Below are 22,123 nucleotides of genomic sequence, written 5' to 3'. Positions count from 1 at the left end.
TCCGTGAACCAATAAAGGCAGGAGTTTTCGTTTCGTACTGGATGGATTGGAAGATTGACAGTGGGCGTTTACGTCTAGCAGAACTCGGTAAAGTGAGTGACAGACGTGCTACCCAACTGGAATTCGAGACTGTGGGTTGTTCCTTTTGCCGGTTCTGTTGAAAGACCGAAATTAAGCCAATGTGAAATGTCTGGCCTGGGAATCCCCGGGGGAGGCGGAGACCGTAGGTCCGTGACGGGTCCGAGGGCTGCTCGTTGTGCATAAAGCAACATGGCGCCCCGACCCCTCCTGGTGTTCCCTTCTACACCACATCACCATAGTATATATTTTAGCTGGTATCATTTTATTCGTATTCAAGTTATAATTAAAACAAGTGAGTAGAACTCGAGGCCTATTTTTGCTAGGGGGAAATGAGGGTATTGCAGTCGGTCCCACATAATGATCACGTTCTCGGTGCTTTGCTTCTCATACACTTTATTTTTATTTATTTTTAGACTACACATACACCCAGTCTAGCTCCAAGAATCAGCCGCTCGCTTTAAAGATAACCTTTTTTATTACAGGAATAGACTTTGAACATTAAACCCGTCCTGCAGACCGTCGGCTTTAAATTGAGAGCGAATTCGGATGTTTTAGAGAGGTCCCATTTAAACCAACGGAACTATAGTGAACCTATCGCATTTTGCTTTTTTGTGTTACACAATTATGGTTTAAAAGAGGATGGCACATTGGTAGGTTTTTGTGGGTGAGACCAGAGGGTTGCATTTAATCTAGCATATAGTTCCCTAGTTGGTACTGGTGCCCAAGGAAACATCCCAATATTTTGGACAGTATCAGTTGAAGATCTAAAAACAATAAACAAGGTATGTTAATGTCTTAATTACATTGTTTTGCTTGTTAAAGAGCAAGTTACAAGCAAGAGATATTCGTGCAATAATCACAACCCACTACTTCTTGTTATAGCAAAAAAATGCCACTTTATTAAGACAGTTGCATTTTCAAATCAAATAACTGTAAACAATTTGACATCATAAATACCTTACATTATTTCACAACCCCCCCCCCACAAACATTTTCCCCAACTAACTGAATAAAAAATTAGCTAGCTATCGCGCCAAGAATTTTCAATTCTATTAAGGACACTGAGGCGAGGATTATGCTTCTCTTTCTTTTAATGCTACCCACAGCAGCCAATGAAAATCTTATATGTTAAATAAACTACATTTCCCATAATGCAAACATGCATCACTTCCTGTCATAGCCCATAAGAACTAGGCAACACCGGATATAGTCCTCTTTCTTTGCTACGAACATGAGTCAAAAATTAGCTAGCATTCGCACCAAGAATTTTCAATTCTATTAAGGACACGGAGACTAGGATTATGCTTCTCTCTCTTTACTGTAATTTCACAGCAGCCAATAAACATACAATTTAATAAAAATAAACTACAGAGGCCATGATGCTTAGCCTTAGCCACGCCTCCATGAACCCTATAAGAGTCCTGGTAACATTCCCAGCGTCCTCTTTCTTTGCACGAACTTGCAGAATAAGTCCAACAACCAAAACGTCTATAATATTCTCCAACAGGGAATAACAGGGAACACCGTTCCAACTTCATTCTTCAACGGAAGACTCTTCATTCGGATTTCTTGTCTTTGCCTAGAAAAAAGGAAATATAACAACCCGGAAATATAACAACCCGTAACTCCTGTATAAAACAGCCTTAAACATTATCAAAACGGGTGGGTAAGCATGATCATACATTTGAACATAGCCGGGTGGGATAATCCTCGCCTCCGTGTCTTTAATAGAATTGAAAATTCTTGGCGCGAATGCTAGCTAATTTTTGATTCTATTACAGGACCGGAGGCTTCAGATTATGCTAGTTTAACGCTGTATCAAAAACAACAGATGTAATGTCTCCCACTGGCTTATAATAAAACTGTTTGAATGTCGATTCAGACGACTAATCAGCACAATGCATGATATCCTGAATGTTAGCTCCTAAAAGATATGACTTCGAAGCCATGGCACCACGCACAGAGTGCGCCCCAAACAGTTGAACATCAACACCAGCTTCCTTCATAATAAACTTAAGCCATCTTGCAATAGTAGCGGAGGACACAGGTTTAAATGGCTTTTGAACAGCAATCAAAAGTTGCGTGACACCAGCTGGTCTCAAAGAGCGAGTACATTCCTCGTGAGCTTTCAAGCATTGGACCACACATAATTTGGAATTAGTAGGAAAAGCATTGTAATCTACCTGTCTAGAAAGGGTCTTCGTGAGACCTGTAATGGTAAAAGAAACTCCCTCCGGAGTAAATACTAAACCTGTAACGTCCAAGGCGCGTACATCCGACGATCTCCTGCAAGCTGACAAACATAATAGCATGGCCAGTTTCGCAGATAACTGTTTTCTGGAAAGCGAATCATTAGCGGGCCAACTATCAAGGAGTTTGATGACCAAAGAAACGTCCCATAGCCCGGAATATTTGGGCTTGGGAGAATTCGCGACACGTATGCCCTTGAGGAGTTTGCATACCAGAGGGTGCATACCCACCGGTTTTCTGTCAATGTGGGTGTGCCCCGCGGAAATGGCCGATGGGAAGTTGTTCACGGATCTATAGGCCAACCCGCTAGCCGCTCTGTCCGACAAAAAAATTATGATATGTGTAAGTCCTGCCCCCACGGGATCCAAAGCCCATTCCACGCACCAACATAACCAACCCTTCCAGGCTGAAGAATACCTTTTTCTCGTGGAAGGGGCCCAGGCCTGCTTGATAAAGTCGCTAGCCGTTCCTGAAACTCCAGGCAAATTCCATTGCTGCCTGAAAGCCTCCATGCCATCAGCGATATTCGTTGAGACAGAATCAACGGATGCTGTTCCCGCAGAGGTCACAGGAGGAGATTCTCCGACCACTGGAGCATCCTGGGCAGGTCGCAGCACATCCCCAATAACATCGGGAACCAGGGCTGCGATCTCCACAGAGGCGTCACCAGGACCACCTCCGCTTTCTGTTTGGTAATGTGAGAGGCCACTCGTGGAATCAGAAGAAAGGGAGGGAACGCATAGTTCAACGCCCCCGACCAGTCCTGTAGAAACGCATCCGTTGCTTCCGCTGCTGGATCAGGCCTCCAGCTGAAGAACCTGGGAAGCTGACGGTTCAGCCTGGATGCAAATAAATCGATCTGACACGGACCCCATAGATCCTGAAGCCAGTTGAACACTCTGGGAAGCAGCTGCCAATCGCTGTAATTCCGAAGATGTCCAGTCCGCTATCACGTTGGACTGACCCGGAATATACTCTGCTATAATCGTGATCTGATGATTGAGACAATAATGCCAAAAATCCTTGGCTATCTCCACCAACATGGACGATCTCGTCCCTCCTAGCTTGTTTATGTAACGCACCGCCGGGACGTTGTCCATCCGAAGAAGGATGCAACAAGAGGTCCGTTGCAGAGAGAGGGTCTTGATGGCGAAGGCGCCCGCGAGGAGCTACAGGCAGTTTATATGGAGTTCTAGCTCTTGCGGAGACCACCTCCCGCCTGTGGAAACATCTCCACAGCGTGCCCCCCAGCCCCAACGGCTGGCGTCTGACTCGATGACTATCTCGGGCAGAGAGCCGAAGATGGCTCTGCCGTTCCACTCTTCCACGTGGCTCAACCACCAACGCATCTCTTCTCTCACCTCCTGAGACAGAGGTACCAGGTCTGAATAAGCAAGACCTCTCTGGAGATGCTGAACTTTGAGTCTCTGTAATGCCCTGTAGTGTAGAGGGCCCAGAAATATCGCCTGAACGGACGATGCCAATAGACCCACTACTCTGGCAATCATCCTGAGCGAGATCAACTGTTTGCTGAGAAGGGATACAATTTCCTTCTTCAGATCCTTCAATTTGGACTGCGGCAGACAGAGTTGCGCCGTCTGTGAGTCGATCACAAACCCCAGGAAATCCATCGACTGAGATGGGATCAGGGCCGACTTGGCCTGATTGATCACAAACCCCAGAGATTGGAGCAGTGAAATGGTCATCTGAAGATGTCGCGATACTAGATCTGGGCTTTGGGCCATGATCAGGATGTCGTCGAGATATATTATCATGCGCACTCCCTGCTCCCGCAGGCGCGCAACCACTGGCTTCATTACTTTGGTGAAGCACCAAGGAGCTGAGGAAAGCCCGAAAGGAAGGGCCGAGTATTTGAACCATCGACCGTTCCACTGAAATTGGAGGAAACGGCGATGCGGAGGATAGATGGGAATCGAAAGATAGGCATCTTTGAGATCCAAGCGCACCATCCAATCGTTCGGTTGTAAAAGATCCGTCAATAGATGGATCCCCTCCATCTTGAAATGATTGTAGACCAGAAAATAGTTGAAGTCCCTTAAATTCAACACTAGCCTGTGACCACCACCCCTTTTCTGCACTAGGAAGATATTGCTGCAAAACCCATGTGGGCTGTACTCATACTCGGCTGCGGCCTATTTGCAAAGCAATTCTTCTATCTCTTTGTCTATACAAATCCTCTCTGGTTGGGAAAAATGGAGAAACCTTGGGTGATGTGCCTGTCTCGGTGTCTCGTAAAACTTCAGCCGAAACCCCTGAATAGTTTGAAGGACCCACGCGTCCTGAGTCAGGAGACTCCATGTATGAAGGAAGTGAATGGTGCGACCCCCCAATGGCAAATGGAAACAATCTATTGCGCTCACATGATGAATTCTGGGCATGGAACCCTGCTCTGTTGCCTCCTCCTTGGTATCTGCCTTTGGAGTATGGACGTCGCGTGGGATAGAATGTGCCACCTCTGGTCGAGTCCCAGTCTCCTCGACCTCGTCCGAAGTCACCTCTGGTGGGACCTTGATTGGCGAAGCGGCCAGGCGAGCGTCCCCGACCTCATCCGGCCCTGTTAAAAAGGTGTTGCTGAAGCACACGCTTGATGCCGGATTGAGCCTTATCCAGCGAAGTGAAGGTGCCAACATATTTGGAGACATCCTTCACGAAACGGTCGCCAAAAAGGTTTCCTTCCGCAAGTGGACCAGGCTCCGCTGTCGCAAGCTCCGTCAGATTAGAGTCCATTCTCATCAAGAGGGACTTGCATCGCTCAGTGGACACTGAGCAATTCGCATGACCTAATAAACAAATGGCACGTTGGGTCCATCCCTCCAAAATATCAGGATCCACTGGGACATTGGATTCCTTTGCCTGCAAGGCCATCTCCAGGATTTTCGCAAGCGGTCCTACGACATCCAGCATTTTATCCTGACAACCGCGCCAGGCTCGGTCTAACCCTTTTTTAGGGTCCCAAGCAAACTTTTTCAGAAATGTTAGAAGGCTAGGGTCTATTTCTGGAGTCTCCGCCACCTTATGGGCAAGGTCGGAACGAGGGCATTCTGATCTAAGGCGGTTCCAAACCTCCTTGTCAAACCCTTTCCTAATATTTTGTTGAAGGTACTCTGCCACAGCGGGGGCTGGAACCCAATCTGACGATCGAGGGTGAATAATGTCAGAGGGGTTGAAGGTAAAGGGGGTATTAGAAGAGGGAACTGACGCAGAAGCAGCGTCTTTCTTAGCCTTTTTCTTCGGTGGCTGTTCCTCATCTGTATCCGTAGTGTCAGTTCCTGTAGTAGTAGTGGTGTCGGTGTCCACATAATGCTGCTTACTGGTAGCCTTACCCCCGGTCTAGTAGGCATGATCTTGTCCAGATTCAGACGGGAGGGAACTTAAAGTGCCTGAGTGTGGCCACTGATCAGTAAGAGGTGTCTTGGGAGCTGGTGGAGTCTTTTTAGTGGACTTATCTTTAGTAAACCCATGGCGCTTTGCGAAGCTCTCCAGCTGCTTTGTGATCGGTTTAAGCGCAGCCGCCAATGCTTGATGCACAATTGCAGGAACTGCGCTCTCCACTGCCTTGCTGACCGAGGCCTGGACGGAAGCGTCCAAAGCCTCAACAATTTTGTCCTCCACAGCAGCAGCAGGCTGCTCCTCATAAGTTTCTTCCCCCGCCTCCTCATCAAAATACACCCACTCCTCCATGACCACTACAGTGGGGTAAGAATGAAGGTAAGAATAAAGTTCACAAGAGGTAGGCACTATGGGAGTCAGGGGGGGGTCAGCCCCAATGCACACTGTTCAAAAACCTATTAGCCAGTACCAGACCCCCTCAGCAGGTGCTGTAGTCAAATTATTGCAGCCCAAAAGGACGTCGAAGCCAAGAAAACTGTACAAGTAGCGTGTGCTCACTCCAAAAAAGGCAGAAACTATTCCTGCAACCAGTTCAGGTGTCACACTCCACCAGCTCACTGAAAACGCGGTGAAAACCGGTGGAAATGGCAAAAACGGCGTGTGCAGCCCAACGCGCGCCCAAATCCTACCAAAATATAGCCCAATGGGCGCGCGTCACGCTGCACGGGTCTGCCGTGAGGGTCGCGGCTCCACTGCGCGTTCGGGCGATGAGGGAGAGCCCCTGCGCTGCCTGCCGGTGAATGAAGCAACCGTAGGTAAGGAAAACTGACCGCGACGCGGTCCGGTACTGGCGCGTGAGAAGCGCTTTGCCTAAACGAGTGAAAAAAACTAAATCGGAGCAGAACTCCGTCCTGCGCGTTGCAGCGCTGCCAGCAAGCCGCGTAATCGGCTCCTTCAGACGCAGGAAGCACCGCGAGCCCAATTAACAGAACGAATAAAAGCTAGCAATAGGCATACAAGCTAGAAATTCACAGCGAGCACACTGATAAAACAGGTCATAGACGCTGCATCAGTAGTAAATCAACAAGTAATAACAATTCCAGGTAAAAAGGTAGTATAAGGAGCATAGCACTTATCTCTTGCTGTGTGAGCAGCAAAGAAAGAGGACGCTGGGAATGTTACCAGGACTCTTATAGGGTTCATGGAGGCGTGGCTGTGGCTAAGCATCATGGCCTCTGTAGTTTATTCTTATTAAACTTTATGTTTATTGGCTGCTGTGAAATTACAGTAAAGAAAGAGAAGCATAATCTGAAGCCTCCGGTCCTGTAATAGAATCCATTAACAACATTGATCCAACATGAATCGCCTCCAACGTAGAAGAACAGCCAACTGGAAAGAATTCCATCAAACCGCAAGACATTCAGTCCATCTTCTTTTCAGAACCTGAAAAATGAGAAAAGACGCCCGTAAATTCTGTCAAAACAGATCATATCAGGGTGGGCATAATATTACAATACATGTAATAAACCGGGTGGGATAATCCTTGCCTCCGTGTCCTTAATAGAATTGAAAATTCTTGGCGCGATAGCTAGCTAATTATTTATTCTATTACAGGACCGGAGGCTTCGTATTATGCTAGTTTAACGCTCTAGAAACACCACAGAGGAAATATCACCCACAGGCTTATAGTAAAACTGTTTGAAAGTGGATTTGGAAGACCAATCAGCTGAATGCATTATATCTTGAATAGTACAACCCAGCATAAAACGTTTAGACACCATGGCGCCCCGAACAGAATGTGCTCCAAACACCTGGGTATCAATGCCCGCTTCCTGCATAATACATTTCAACCATCTGGCCATAGTAGCCGCAGTAACAGGTCTGAAAGGCTTCTGTAAAGCAATTAATAATTGCGAAACCCCCTGAGGTCTTACATTTTTTGTACATTCTTCATATGCTTTGAGACATTGAACCACACAAAGTTTGGCATTGGTAGGAAAAGCATAGTAATCAACACATCTAGACATTGTTTTGGTTCTGGCCGTTATATTAAAGGAAACCCCTTCAGGGGTGAATACTCTACCCGTAACATCCAGGGCCTTCTCATCAGAAGAACGTCGGCAAGCCGACAGACACAGCAACATGGCTGAAAGTGGTTTCCTGGACAAAAGATCATTATGGGGCCAGTTTGCGAGAAAATAGAGTACCCTAGAGACATCCCACACGGACGTATATTTTGGCTTAGGTGGATTCGCAACCCGAATCCCCTTTAAGAGTTTACATACCATAGGATGCATACCTACCGGCTTACCATCGATCTGGGAATGGCCCACCGAAATCGCGGAACGGAAGTTATTAACAGAACGATAAGCTAACCATTCCGACGCTTTCGAAGAAAGAAAATTTATAACGCAGGGTAGTCCTGCCCCCACGGGATCCACGTGCTGTTTAACGCACCAACGACCCCAGCCTTTCCAGGCGGAAGTATAAAGTTTTCAGGTGGAGGGAGCCCAGGCTTGATCAATGAAGGCTGAAGCTTGTTCCGAAAACTCAGGCATTTGCCAACGTTTCCTGAAAGTCTCCAGGCCATCAGTGTTAGATGCCCCGACAGTACCATCGGGTGCATCTCCCCCTGAGGGCCCTGGAGCAGCGTCGGAGTATCCGGGATCCTCCTGGGAAGGTCGCAGCACAGCTCCAAGAGGCTCGGGAACCACGGCTGCGACTTCCAAATGGGAGTCACTAAAATCAATTCCGCCTTCTGACGCAGTACCCGAGAGTACAACCGGAGAATCAGAATGAAGGGGGAAACGCATAATTCAGCGACTGAGACCAGTCCTGAGAAAAAGCATCTGTCGCTAGAGCCAACAGATCCAAATGAAGAACAGAGGCATCTTACGATTCAGCCGGGACGCGAACAGGTCGATCTGACATGTTTCCCACATCCTTTGCAACCATTGCACCACCGTTGGGTTGAGTTGCCAATCGCTGTAGTCCTTCAGGTGACGCGAGTGCCAATCCGCCACCACATTTGACTGACCCGGGATATGCTCTGCCGTGACTGAAATCTGATGGGTCAGACAGTAATGCCAGAAATCTTTCGCTATCTCTACTAACATGGAGGATCTTGTGCCCCCCAGTTTGTTGACATAGCGTACCGCCGATACGTTGTCCATCCTGAGGAGGATGCAACAGGACACCTTCCTGGGCGCCAGAGTTCTGACCGCGAACGAACCGGCGAGAAGCTTGAGACAATTTATGTGCAGCTCTAGCTCCTGCAGAGACCACCTGCCGCCGGTGGAAATATTTCCACAACGCGCTCCCCAGCCCCAACGGCTGGTGTCGGACTCTATGATGACCTCTGGAATGGAGCCGAAGACGGCCCGGCCGTTCCAAGCCTCCACGTGACCTAACCACCACTGGAGTTCCTGTCGAACCTCCGATGACAGAGGAACTAGATCCGTATACGAGAGACCCTCCTGTAGATGCCGAATCTTCAACCTCTGAAGGGCCCGATAATGAAGGGGTCCCGGAAATATTGCTTGCACAGAAGATGCCAGGAGACCCACCACCCTGGCAATAGCTCGCAGTGTTACACTCTGTCTGGACAACAGGACGCGCAACTCCTTCTGGATGTCGCGCAGTTTCGACAGAGGGAGGCTCAACTGAGCTTTTTGAGAGTCTATAACAAAACCCAGAAAGTCTATCCTCTGGGTTGGGCAAAGAACTGATTTCTTCTCGTTGACAACAAAACCTAGGTTTTGAAGCGTAGCAATGGTCAAGCGCAGATGTTGGGATGCCACGTCTTGCGCCTGTGCCATGATCAGGATGCCGTCTAAGTACACTATCATACGGAGCCCTTGCTCCCTGAGATACGCAATCACCGGTTTCAACACCTTGGTGAAGCACCAAGGAGCTGATGAGACCGAAAGGCAGGACCAAATATTCATACCATTGGTCCCTCCACTGAAACTGTAGAAACCTCCGATGGGGTGGAAAAATCGGAATAGACAAGTAGGCGTCCTTCAGGTCCAAACGGACCATCCAGTCTTCCTGCTTCAACAGATCCGTCAAAAGATGGATGCCCTCCATCTTGAAATGCTTGTAAACCATGTACTGGTTGAAGGTTTTTAAATTGAGTACTAACCTGTAACCTCCACCTCTCCTTTACTAGAAAAATATTGCTGCAGAAACCGCGAGGGCCCGCGTCGCAGCGTGCTATCGCGCGTTTCCGCAGCAATTCTCCTCTTTCTGAATCGATAAAAGCGCCCTCTGCTTGGGAAAAAAACAGCTGTCTGGGAAACCTGTCTTGCACGGGGACCTGAAAGAAATGCAGATGAAAACCTCGAACAGTCTCCAGGACCCAAACGTCCTGAGACAATTGAACCCAATTGTGAAAGAAGTGACGAGTACGACCCCCCAAAGGCAATGGGTAAATATCCGGAGCACTCACCTCCTGATTCTGAGGCCTGGAAACCACCACGGTAAGATCTCTTGTTGAACCGTCGTTTGTTGAATCGCTGCCTGGTAGGGTAGAAGGTTCCCCCTCTGGTGGAATCCCACTCGCCCCTGCCACGTCCAAAATCACCCCCTATGGGGGCTTGGAACTGCTGGCGGCCAAACGAGCGTCCCGGCCTCGTCCGGCCCTTTGAAAACCACCAGCTTGCAGGGCACGCTTGATACTGGATTGAGCCTTATCCAAAGTGGTGAAAGTCCCCACGTACTTTGCCACATACTTAACAAAGCAGTCGCCAAATAGATTGCCAAGGGCCCTGGTTCCGCGGTGGCAAGCTCAGTAAGATTTGCATCCATCCTCATGAGGAGGGACATGCGTCGTTTAGTGGAAATTGCACAGTTTGCATTGCCCAATAGGTAGATAGCCCTTTGGGTCCAGCCCGCCAATACATGCGGGTCCATAGTCGAACCGGATTCTTGGGCCTCCAAAGCCATCTCTAGGATCTTGGCCAGGGGACCGACCACGTCCAGGAGTTTGTCCTGGCAGCCCCTCCATGCGCGATCTATACTCTTCTTAGGGTCCTTCGCAAACTTTTTAAGGAAAGTTAGCATGCTAGGATCAATATCGGGAGTCTCCGCCACCTTGTCGGTAATGTCCGGATGCGGGCATTCCAAAGGGAGTCTATTTCTGACCTCCTTGTCGAAACTCTTGCGAAGGTTGTCATGAATATAGGCTGCGACCTCTGGTGCCGGGAGCCAATCAGAAGATCGTGGGTGGACAATATCTGCCGGGTCGAAAGTAAAGGGAGTGGACAGAGACTGGGTAGATTCCACATTCTTGGACTTCTTTGCTCGTTTTTTAGGGGGAGATTCATCAGAAGTATCAGTAGTAGTAGCAGTATCCGTGTCGGTATCTGTGTCCTGTACCTGGGATTTCTTACCCGAGTCTGGAGCAGGCAGAGAGGACAAAGAATCGGAATGAGGCCAAGCCTCTGAAGGCGCCTGAGAGGCAGCTGCGCCCTTCTTTGCGGTATCTGCCGAGGTAAAACCATGCATTTTCGCAAACTTCTCCAGCTGTTTAGTGATTGGCTTCAGAGCACTAGCCAGGGCCTGCTGAACAGTTCCTGGAACAGCCTTCTCCAGGGCCTTGTTGACGGAATCTTGGACCGAGGCGTCCAGAGCCTCAAAAATCTTTTGTTCGACAGAAGGGGTAACCACTTCCTCTGTATAGACATTCTCCTCATCATAGGTCACCCAGTCCTCCATGGTGGCACCAAATTTATACATAGACTTGCTCATGGAGCAGCCAAGAGCAGTATCCGAGGAGTAAAGGGGGGAGCCAACCCACAGCACAAGAAAAAGGAAGTGAGATGGGCAACCTGGCACCTAGCTCCTCAGCCAAAGGCTGTATGAAGTTATTGCAGCCCACAGGCGTAAAATGGAGCCAAAATCCTCTTGAAAGAATAAACAATTCCAAAGAGGTGTGCACCCTCTAGGCCCAGCAGTTGTTTCAGCTAGCCAAGCGTCAATGAACCTCCTCCGATGGAAGGCAGCACCAAAATCCCTGAAAACAAACTAAAACTACTAAAAAACGGGCAGTAGCGATGTGCGTAGCCCACTCCTACTAAAAGCCAGCCCAATTGGGCTACGCACGTTGAACTATCGAAAATAAAACTAACTATAGGGTCAGAGCGTCTAAGGCCAATGAGGTGGGCCACGCGCTCTTAATAATAGTACTCGCGCCGTCGGCGAGTCGGTACCGTGCCCAAAACAAAGTTTGTTTCAAAACTGCCCCCGAGAGCAAGCGGCAACAGCCGCGACCGCCGCGCTGCACTGCGCGATCGAAATTACACCAAAGCCTCTCTCGGGAGCGAGCGCGATCATAAGCGCTGCTCCCGAAGCACCCACGCGGCGTCCCGGTGAGTTCGCGGCCCCTGTATGTAAAGCAGGAGAGGCGCGATCTCACCCGGCAGCCGAACGGAGTGTGTCAGCTATTAGACACCAAGTAACAGCGCGCCGCAGCGCGAGCACGAGAAAAACACAGCCCAGAGGGACAAAATTGCCAACAATGCCATACAAGCAATAAAAACTTAAATAAAGTCAATATAATCACCAGTCAAAATAGGAGAGTAAAGGCACTTAACTGGCTGCGTGAGCAGCAAAGAAAGAGGACTATATCCGGTGTTGCCTAGTTCTTATGGGCTATGACAGGAAGTGATGTATGTTTGCATCATGGGAAATGTAGTTTATTTTACATATACAACGATTTTCATTGGCTGCTGTGTGTAGCATTAAAAGAGAGAGAAGCATAATATGAAGCCTCCGGTCCTATGTAATAGAATCAAATCTTCTTTACTACACCCCATGTAATTGTAAACCCAAACTTTTTTCTTCCCTTCCCCTGCGTTCAGTCCTCTCCCCCCCCCCCCCCCCCCACCCGAGGGATGGATAAGGCCACTCCAGACCTACCACCTCCCCAAAAACACACCCCTAAAGGGAAAAAAGTGGGGAAAAAATTCAGTACCTGTCAGAGTGGCAAGAACTTTTTTTTTTTGAGTGGGACAACGAAAACCTCAAAACGACACCCCTGGGCACTGCCGTCGCAAGTGCCTTCCCGCCCAAAAAAAAATATATATATATATATATATATATATGATCAAGCATCGGTTGAGGTGAAACCCGTCATGGCGACTGGTGGGCTGTTATTCTTCACGAATAAAGAGCACTGAAAACGAGAGCACGGAGTCTGTGGCTTTACTCGATTTCCGTTTGCAGCGTGAGCTGTGTTGATTCGGACTTGTCAAAAAAAAAATATATATATATATATATATATATATATATATATATATATATATATATATACATACATTTTTTTCCTATGCGATGCTCCCTTTCTCCGGACCATAAACGAGGCGCACACCAAAGGGAATTTTTAAAATTTTATTCCGCAACAAAAAAGCCAGACAGACGCGTTTCGGCTACACGTCTTTGTCAATGTCAGGGAGGTAATGAAATGTAACATATTTATTTACCAAACAATAAAGTTCATGTCGTGAAAAAATTGGGAACGTTGAAATCAACGAGGGGACAAAAAATAAAACTTTCTCTGTGTTACCGTGGTGGCCATTTTGTAGTGTGTAGCGAATTCATTATGTTCTTAATGTACTGCCACTTTTTAACCAGTAAATATCAATCAATGTGATTATACACATACTATTTACATTATATACATAGGCACAATTCATAGTTGGGTGTGACTACTTTCATTTTAGACTCAATTCAATATTATAGTATTCATTTGTTATACCTTTCAACAATTCATGTCAGAGATCCTCTTTCCTTGTTCAGACAATCTAGCCCTGGATGGGCAATTAGCCTAAGCCATGTGTATAATAATAAATTCAGTTTATTGTTGATAGGAGTCTCCCCTCTCTCATCTTTGCAACTCGGTCCTCTCAGGACCAAACCGGACAAAATAAAGCTATCATAAGGATATGTGAGGTGGCCATTTCTTCAAAAATAGGCAATTCCTTACATTGGCTACCTCCATTCTTATCAGCAACTGGTCATTTGGTGAATGTCTAAATCTCCATTATTACATGCTGCTCCTCCCACCCCTACTTTCCATCTGGTGTTGCGTGCTGCTCTAAATCATTCCTTTTTCTTTCTCCCTGTTTTCAATTCAGGTTTGTCTTGTTTCCAGAATCCTACTACTGGTTTGTTCTAAATGTCACTGCCTTCATATGTGTACCCATAGTTCCTCCTCATTGTTCAATCCTGTGGGACTCTTGGACTGCATCTCTATTATATACTTGGACTCAAGTTTCTGCAGTTTTTTAACTCTGTCCCCTCCTCTCTCATCTTTCGGGATATAATCCATACAGAAGTACCTGAGTAGATTTGAATTGGACTTGTGGTGCTCCTGAAAATGGCGTGCCACCGGATATGCAGTATCCCGGTTTTTAATAGCACGCATGTGGTCGAGCACTCTTTTCTTTGCCGGGTGAATCGTGCTCCCTACATAATTCAATCCGCATGGGCATGTCAGACTGTATATCGCAAATTCAGTATTGCAGTTCATGAGCTTGTTTATTTTCTTTTTAGTTTTCCTGCCTGGAATAGTGTACTCCTTTACTTTTTGCCCATTTCTGCACGCTTTGCAGTTCATGCAAGGAAAGTATCCAGTTATAGTATCTTTCCTTTTTGGATTTTTGGAGAAATGACTCCTCACCAGATGGGAACTAAGTGCTGGCCCTCTTCTGCATGTGATTAGGGGTGCTTCTGGTAAGTGTTTTCCTATGATAGTATCTAATTTCAGCACTTTCCAATTTTTGCAGAAGATTTGTACAATCTCGGACGATTGTGCTGAGTAATCAGTAATCATTCTCAGCTCGTTATTGGGTTTGTTCTCTCTGTCTGTTGTCTCTCCTACGATCAAGTTCTTCCTCTCTAGTTGTTCCCCTTTCTTTTCTGCTCCATTCAGGGTCCTTTTCTTGTACCCTCTCTCTCTGAGTCTTTGGAATGATTCACCCTTTGCTTTTTGAAACTCGCTTTCTCTAGTACAGTTTCTTTTTATTCGGACAAGTTCCCCAAATGGTATCCCTTTGATGACACTATCAGGATGGAAACTAGCCGCATGGAGCGTGCTGTTTCCTGCTGTGGGTTTGCGGTACATGGCTGTCTGTATATTCCCTTCTTCTATGTATACCCTCAGGTCCAAATATGCTACTTCCTTTTCACTGATGCATCTCGTGAATTCCAAATTGCAATCATTGGGGTTGAGGGCCGCTACATAGTTTTCTACATCTGTTCGTGATCCCTTCCAGATGATGAAAAGATCAACTATGTAGCGTGCCCACAACACAATGTTCTCCAACCATCTCTTGTGTTCCCCTGTCCACGCCATGTGCTTCTCCCACCAGCCCATGAACAAATTTGCGTAACTGGGGGAGAAGCACGTTCCCATTGAGGTCCCTTGTTTCTACCGATAGAGCTCCCCTGCGAAAAGAAAGATATTATTTCTAAGGCAGAACGCAATAAGTTCCATCAACATAAGGTTATGCTCATAGTATCTGGCATCACGTTTTTTCAGGAAGAACTCAATTGCTTTAAAAAAATGATATATATATATATATATGTATATATATATATATATACACATACATACACACACATATATATACATCTATACTACTATTATAAAGAGAGAACACAAACCTTTGAGCCAGGTAAACTACAAAAGTAATGCACCAATCACTACACCCAATACACCATTTGAAAGGGGAGATATAGCAGAAGGACATAGGCTATACATGTCTACACCATATACATTATAAAAGCAAAAATGCCAAAAGTGTCAAAGTAGTCCCTTGGGGGCGTGGTCGTGTGTAAGAACGTGGCCGTGGGAGTCTCAAACAACAAATGTGGGCGTTTACAGGGCCAAGCCTTCACAACACACTTGCATTGCACACATAGACTGGAAATGCGCTTTCACTGAATTTGTATGCAGACCGAGAGAGGAAATGCACACTTACATTGCACACATAGACCGGAAATGCGCTTTCACGGAATTTATAACGCATAATATGCAGACCGAGAGAGGAAATGCGCTTTCACTAAATTTATAACAAACAGTTGCAAATCCCAAAACATACATCGGAAATGTACTTTCAATCTATTTATGTACACACATACAGCGCGGAATGACAAATGTAGTAAAACACACACATTCCTTGCAGTTACCCAGACAATATTGACGCCTTCGTCCCATTACATTAAAAATCGGGCGTGCCCTCCATCCATGAAGACTACAATTACATCACACAGGGGGCAGGGTTAATCAGACAGTACACCAATCACAAGGCAGCAAAAAAAACACACACAGGACTTCGGATACAAATTATAACAACTCTTTAACCATTGGCCAATGACGTCATAAGGGGGAGGAAACAGGAAGAAAACAAGCCAACATTGAGTGCACATTCACGAGACATTCCGGACAACATAATACGCTGAAAGCAATACATACAAAAAACGCATTCGCCCCATTACATTAAAAAGCGGCCGTGACTTCCATCGAAGATGACTCCAAAATGACGTCACACAGGGGGCAGGGTTATTTAGACAGTACACCAATCACAACACGGAAATAAAAATACACACACAACTTCTCAGAAAAAAAATAAGAACTATTTAACCATTGCCCAACGACGTGATAAGGGGAGGAAACACGAAGAAAGCAAGGCGACATTTCTTCACGGTCGAAACGCAAACAAGTGCACATTGAACAGACTTTCCTCCCACATTCCGGACAACATTAAACGCTGAAAGCAATACATACGAACAAAAAAAATAACCCAACTGGCCCTGATCACTCGAACAGTGCCACGACTTGCACACACAATTGAAAAACAGAAATGGAAAGTTTATTAAAGGAATACAAAAAGGAAAACAACAGACTTGAAAAGAAAAGCTGATTCATTGAACAGGTCACACAACACTTTCCTCCCATCTTGCGGACAACATCAAACGATACTAGCAATACAGAACTATTACAAAAATAACACAACTGCCCGAAAACACTTGAACAGTGCCAAGGGTTGCCCACACAATTCAACAAAGGAAACAGAAACTTTATTTAAGGCATAAAAAACGTAAAACAAAGAAAGAGACTTCCCAAAAAAACGTTCATCAGAAAACAGGTAAAAATTTTCCATTTTGAAACTGTGGCACTACTCACAGCCATCCTACATTTTTTTTTATTTTTAACGGGATAGAAATACGGAAAAAGAAAAATACACTTTCAGAAACTTAACAATTTAAGTCTGTGTTACCACTACAATAGTCACACTACTTACAAGCACAATAGCAACAAAAACACAATCTATACTACTATTATAAAGAGAGAACTGTGTCCTTTGAGCCAGGTAAACTCGAAAAGTACACCCCCAATCCAAACACCCAAGACATCTTTGAAAACGTCACGGCAAGCAGAAGGACATAGGCTATATAAAAAAAAAAATATACGTTCTTTAAAAAATTTACGAATAAAAAAAAGTAGTCCCTTGGAAGTAGCGCCGGCAGCGACGTGCGTGATGACATTGGGAGCGCGGGGAGGAGCGGCGTTCAGAAGCAAGAGCAAGAGCGGCCGACATGAGCGCGGGGAGGAGCTGCGGACAGGCGGGGAGGAGTGGCGAGCGGACAAGCGGTGAGGAGCGGCGAGAAGCGGAGGAGCAGTGGAGCGGTAAACTCAGCAGCGCGGGGAGGAGTGGCGGATGAGGTAAGTGAAGCAGCCGCGGGTGCGCACCAAGGGACGGGCGGGGGCCATGAACACTGAGTGCTCAGAAAGCCTTTTCCACAAAGTCGGGACGTCGGGGGAAACAAAGCGTAGGCAGAAGCCGCCAGGACCTACGACGGGCGGGGGCCATGAACACTAAGTGCTCAGAAAGCCTTTTCCACAAAGTCGGGACGTCGGGGAAAACAAAGCGTGGCAGAAGCGGACAGGACCAACAAAACGGCCGCTCTGCTGCGCCTCTCCTGCTGCGATGCTGCCCCCAGCCCTTTCTGCCCCGGGCAACGCCGGGGCGGGCTGCTAGTACATACATAAACACATACATATATACCCACATATATACACACACATATATACACACACATATATATATACACATACATATATATATATATACATACACACACATATACACATACATACACATATACACATACATACACATATACACATACATACACATATACACACATCAAATATAGAGCCAGTACATGTGATTGCATCTACTAGCCCACTAGGGCGATATTTGTTACTTATGTGATTAATTGAATACAACATATAACAGCTGATGTTGGGACAGTAGAATTAACTTTGCCCACAAGGGAATGATTTCAGTTTACTCAATTAATTGAATTTATGAATCGCAATGCAGTACAAAATTGATTTGCCCACTGGGGCGTGACTTTATAAGTTTCAGTCAATGTACATATTTCGGGACAGTCCGACGATATAAGAATGTAATGAGTTTTGAGTCCGTCATTTATTTTTATGACCGACAATGTTGAAGTGCAACCCATGAGTTTAACCCTCGTTAATTTACATTGTTTAAAATACGGTTCAAGAGAAAAAGTATGATTTTTCTCTTGTTGTTACCCAATGAAATTTACATCGTCCACTTTGAAAGTTTGTTCGTGCTGGTAGCACGATAAGTATTTTGTTTATTTTTTAAAACCATGCGACTATGACTACATCATGTGTGTCCCAATCAGCATTCACTGACTCGTGACTAAGGGGAGGAGCCCAGAAACGCGTCGAGTGACTAATGTTTTGCTCCTACTAACGCCAAATAAATGAATCTTTAAAATACGCCGGCTGGAGTCCGTACTTCATACTGTCCTTGGATTGTAGGACGTGAGTGTGAACGTTTTTGGATATTTTGGGCTCGCTGCCCAGTACGGACCGCTGTTGTAAGTGGAGGGGTCATAGCGAGGTGCGGCGGCTGCTTGCACAAAGTGAAGGATATACACACACATATACATACATAGACATATATACAGACATATATATATATATACATACAAATATATATACATACATACATTTACTCTATTGTGGCCCGTTCCATTGCACGAAACAGCCCAGGTGGAGACCAGCTCATGCCATGCTCCTCCTGGGTTCCCATCGTGCAATAATCACAACCCACTACTTCTTGTCATAGCAAAAAAGGCCACTTTATTAAGACTGTTGCATTTTCAAATCAAATAACATTGTAAACAATTTTACATCATAAATACTTTACAACATTTCACAAAAAATCCCCACAATTTTTTTTCCCAACCAACTCAATCAAGTCTTCTATAATACACCCCATGTAATTGTAAACCCCAACATTTTTCTTCCCCTCTCCTGCGTTCAGTCCTTCCCCCTGCCCCCGAGGGATGGATAAGGCCACTCCAAACTTACCACCCCCAAAAAACGCCATCCATGAAAACCCGTAGTTTTTTCCTGGCCCCACCCGATACATTGCTGTAAAGGAAAAAACATCATAAACTGTGATTGCACCATTTATTCTCATTCCATTAGCGTACGAGCAAATCCCTCATTTCCAACAAATAATAAGCCTGTCCCATTTGGGATAAGAGAACACCATAGTCTCTAAATAAGTGTCCTTCATTCTTTGTAATGTTGGCATTAGACAGTACTTTAATACCCATGGCTTGACAAAATACCTTCATAGCCCGGTTGAGTTTGCGTCTGCCCTTTTCAACTGCTGCGGGACTCCTGGTGCATCTCCAATGTTTCCTATAAATAAATTCTGTCCAAATTAAACAAGTGCCCACCCAATTGTTCTTGATAACAGCGAGGTCCAGCTTCATTTGTTTAATGAGAGACAAACCGGACAATGACACCAAGTCGTTTCCCCCCAAATGTACGATTAGCATATCAGGAGGACCCTGAGAGGAAAACAAGTCAGTTAACGTGGGAAACAAACCCGCCCACTGCATTCCACTTTTGCCCTTCCATAAAACCTCATGCCTGACACTTGGAAGTCCAAGGGATGTGCCATAAATGTGTTGTTCTGCAAAAATCGGTGCCCACTTTCTGAAAGAATGGCCCACTATTGATGGAGCAAGGATTTGCACATAAGCAACAAGCTGGATTAATCCTCTCGTATAATCATAATAAAGTGCTAATAAATGTTTATTATACTAATTTACACAAAATTCATACACACTGTAGTAGCAGGTGAATTTTGCTATGTGTTTACTAACAAGTAACTGGAATGAGACTAAAATGGCCACTAAAAAACGCGTGGAATGAATTACGCATGCGGCAACTGCATGATGTCACAACCCTTGGAGGGAAAGCTTTGCTTCTGCGCACTAATGTCCAAAATGGCTGCTTCAGCACTCGCATGCTAAGCATCTGCTTTGCTTAAAACTAAACTGTGTTTTATACTAAGTGCTAATGCATAAATAATTATTTTGATTAAATGGGATTAGAGTAGAAATAAGTGGTATACAGTGAAACCATTATATTTGAATCTAACATCTTATCTTTTTGACTATTCTGTTAGTTCGTAATCGGGCCTAAAATTGAAAGACGAGAATAAACCCATGTGGCTAAAGCGCGCTGTCGCAGTAGAAAGCAACCCTGGAGTAGTGATCACAAGTCTTGGAACCTGATCAAGGACGATCGTTTCTCATAGGCAGAAATATGACGGAACATCCTGAAGACTCAATGAACAAATGTATAAATGATATACAATGTTGAAATTAATATGAGAACCGGGTGGGAATAAAGCTTGGGTGAAACAAATTAGATAGGCGGAAACTTAAGACAATGCTCTTAAGAAAAGTAATAAACTTAGTATGGTGTGATGATCATCCCCATGGCTTGTACAATCAGAATTCACAGTTTACACAAGATTGAAATGTTTCGGGGTGGAACATGCCACCAAGAGGTATAATTGGGATAGTTAGAAATGAAGTAGCCTGATTGCTGCCAGAACACTGAGAGATGCTGTCTGATTGCTGATCAATTTACTTGAAATCAAATTTAGGACAGAGATTGCGGAAGAGGAGCGTGGAGGCGAGGGAACTAGGATTGAGATGCTGAAGATAGTCGAGGAGGGAAACTAGTATCAGAGAGGGGTTTGACACTAGCGTTAAATCCAGAAGAGGTGACTGTCCAGTCCTGAACCTGTTACCTGATATTTTGTGGGGTCCAAACTCTTGGCCAGAGAGGTCCGATCTCACACCAGTCTAGGTAAATATAAATGTGTATTGTGTCAATGTGCCTTTTCTCTCTGTCCTCTCTTCCTGAGGTACTCGTCATTAAAATGTATAGTCTAATTTAGGCAACTGAACCTTACTTTTTCAGAATGATGGAGTTAACACTGCAATTTGTACCTGATTCACCAAATATTTCAGATAAAATGTAAACAAACTGAGTCTGTGGTTATTCAATAAAATAAATAGGTAAATGTTTAATGTCGTTAATGACCAACTCTAACTCAACTATATAGATCCATGAGTAAGGAAGTTCGTAGAAATAAATAAGTTCAAATTCTTTAGGCAATACGGTCATATAGTAAAGCCCCAAATTTGATCTCCGGCAGGGTGTTCATTAACCAAATACTTTAAGTGCGAATGTGTGTATTTCAGTGATACTTGTCCGCAAGTTGGTGTCCTGCTGGATCACTATCCAGGTGTTCATTTTCTCTGACAAGGGTCCCTGAACTCAACCTAAATGGAAAAACAAAGATTAGCAAATCTTTGTCTAACATAACGAGCACAATGAAAAGATTTCCACCTCCCAATTCGCCGTATATCAGCAAATGTCCAACCCAACCTTGCAGCCTCGGTAGCAGCTCCAATGCGAATAGAGTTTGTGCCAAACAAAGAAGGATCTTTTCCCAACCTATTGAGAGCCTTCCTTAAATCTGCCAGCAGGTGAGGACTAGTGAGCTTAGAACCGTTCTTATGACAAAATATAGCACCAGATCCGAACCAGACTGCACTGATAAAGTGTTCCCATTCAACCACTGGGCAACAGCACTCTACGCCGCTCCTGTTAAAATATACCCATCAGCCATTGCCTAACTGGTCTGTTTTGGATGCTCTCAACCAAATCCTAAGTTTTGACTGCTGCAAAAAGATCTCATCACTGCAAATGCCAGGTTGACCACGCAATCCCAACAACTCAGAAACCCTAAATATAAGCAAATCATACATAAGCGAAAACTAAAAACTTCCCATTCATCATAGCAACAAAATGGCAACTGCACCAAAAGTTGTTGCAAAAAATCAAGTCACTGGCTCTTGCAAAGGTGCTGTTTGTGTCCGCTCTCTGCTAAAGCCTTTTTAAAACTTTCCTTACCAAAACACCTACAACTGGGTCGTATCCCCACCATAACTGACCATAAAATGAAATCGCTGCTAACTTTCCTGCAATAGTGGTGTGAGATAGGCCCTT

The sequence above is a fragment of the Lissotriton vulgaris genome, chromosome 12 (genome assembly GCF_964263255.1).
Source record: "Lissotriton vulgaris chromosome 12, aLisVul1.2, whole genome shotgun sequence".
Lineage (NCBI taxonomy): Eukaryota > Metazoa > Chordata > Amphibia > Caudata > Salamandridae > Lissotriton > Lissotriton vulgaris.
The sequence above is the reverse complement of the archived record's forward strand: the minus strand, read 5'-3'. Positions refer to the sequence as shown.